Genomic DNA, 2500 nt, shown 5'->3' with positions numbered 1-2500 from the left:
TTCTTCCCTCGCCAACCCCCCCCCCCCCCCCACCTCAGTATTGGCAATCTATCATACCCACATAATTACCTCCGCCAACGAAGTTGGGGAGGGAGGTTATGTTTTCCCTCCTGTCTGTTTGCTTGGCTTGCGAACAACTTCCTGACCACAATTTTACTCATGGAGTAGTGAAAACATTCAGGGGATTAATTGTTATGTTGAGACGTGGAAGTGATTCAATTTTGAAAGTACCTAGGTCAAAAGATCAAAGGTCAAGGTCAAGGTCAAGCAAAAGATTAGCCCAATTAACCTGACTCTTAACCCCAAGTTCGCACTCGGTTGTCACACAGATTTCAAACATGCCGGTGGTCTGAATTGATTCTGGGGAAGGCAAGCTGGTTTCCAGATAAAAGCTGCCGTGACGGAGGTCTGCACTCAAATTGCTTTTATAGTTCCAGATATATTCCCCTCACACTTCAATTGCTTCCATTGTAAGCATCCTTGTTTGCTTGGAGGACGAAATACGTGATTTTTCGTATTGCATTTTCTACTGATATTTATAATTGGGTTATTTTAAATGTAACATTATGCTAAGTCTTCTAGGAAAGTTGATTAAGTTTTTTTTTATTTGTATATAATCATAATTTCATTATTTTCGTCTTTCTTTTAGAATCGAAGAAGAAAAGTATTTTTTTTTTTTATCAAACCTTATAGGTGTATAACTCATTGCCTTTGCTTTTATTATATTTGTCATCTTACGGGATAGATAAACGATGCGTCTCTCCCTCTCTCTCTCTCTCTCTCTCTCTCTCTCTCTCTCTCTCTCTCTCTCTCTCTCTCTCTCTCTTTCTCTCTCTCTCTCTCTCTCTCTCTCTTTGAGATTCCTCTTTTTAAGTTACACGCAGCCAAGGCGAAGGACAAACTTCTTGTCTCGACTTTTGGCTTAAAAGTTGAAATGTTTTTTTTTTTTTTTTTTTTTTTTTTTTTTTTTTTTTTTTTTTTAAACTTTTTTCCCTTTTTTTGGTAAGTTTGACCATGGGTGATGTTTAAAATAAGTTTATGTTGTTTCAGCTTCGTTGCAATTTGGAGAATGTTTGGTGCCAGAGAGCTTTCGTGTTATATTAGAATTGTGTGGGTTTTTTTTTATCAATTGTGGGGTATATTTGCATGAAATATTCCTTTTATTATTATTATTATTATTGTTATTATTATTATTATTATTATCATTATTATTATTATTATTTTTGTTATTATTATTATTTTTATTATTATTATTATTATCATTATTATTATTTTTATTGTTGTTGTTTTTGTTATCACTATTTATTATTACTATTATTATTATTTTTATCTTTACCATCATCATGGTCATTATTATTATTATTATTATTATCATTATTATTATTATTGTTGTTGTTGTTATTATTATTATTATTATTATTATTATTATTATTATTATTATTATTATTATTATTATTATTATTCAAATTAACAAGGCCTCGCTGAAACATCCCGAAAATTCAATGAACAAAGTCTATACTTCTTTGCCCAAGTGTTGAGGAATTTATACATTTCCTATTGAAAAAAAAAAAAAAACAGTAAATTTACAGTCTTCGGGTGAAAGTAAATAAAAATGTGTATTTTGACACATTTGCAATGAGAAAAACAATAAATTTACATATTTTCTGGGGAAAGTAAATACAAAATTTAATTTTGAAACATTTCCTATTAAAAAAAACAATAAATAGAATTTTATTTTGAAACATTTCCTATTAATAAAAAAAAATTAATTTAAATTTTTTTCAGGGGAAGATAAATAAAATTTTTAATTGAAACATTTCCTATTAAAAAAACCAGTAAATTTACATTTTTCGTGGGAAAGTAAATAGAGATTTTGATTTTGAAACATTTCCTATTAAAAAACAATAAATAGAATTTTATTTTGAAACATTTCCTATTAAAAAAAAAAATAATTTACATTTTTTCGGGGGAAAATAAATAAAAATTTTAATTGAAACATTTCCTATTAAAAAAAAACCAGTAAATTTACATTATTTATGGGAAAGTAAATAGAAATTTTAATTTTGAAACATTTCCTATTAAAAAAAACCCAGTAAATTTACATTATTTATGGGAAAGTAAATAGAAATTTTAATTTTGAAACATTTCCTATTAAAAAAACAATACATTTACATATTTTCGGGGGAAAGTAAATAAAAATTCTTATATTTGAAAAAAATTGAACTTTGAGTTGGGGTAGGGGTTGGTGCTAGGAGATGAGTGTAGGGGTGAGCTTAAGGGTGGGTGGGGGGGGATATTCTCTGGCTGAAACCTGACCGAGAGAGGTCACCTGTTGCACGGGGGCGGGGGGGGGGAGGAAGGAAGCCTGGTCTTAAAGTTTGCAACAATTGCAGGAAAAAATGGAGTTTTCCTGTTGCAATATAATAGTTTTTTATTCCTTTGTATTTACGATATGTTGTTATTTTGCTTCTTATTTTATTATCTAAAATTTTCTTGATTT

This window comes from Palaemon carinicauda, chromosome 35 (assembly GCF_036898095.1).
Source record: "Palaemon carinicauda isolate YSFRI2023 chromosome 35, ASM3689809v2, whole genome shotgun sequence".
Lineage (NCBI taxonomy): Eukaryota > Metazoa > Arthropoda > Malacostraca > Decapoda > Palaemonidae > Palaemon > Palaemon carinicauda.
The sequence above is the reverse complement of the archived record's forward strand: the minus strand, read 5'-3'. Positions refer to the sequence as shown.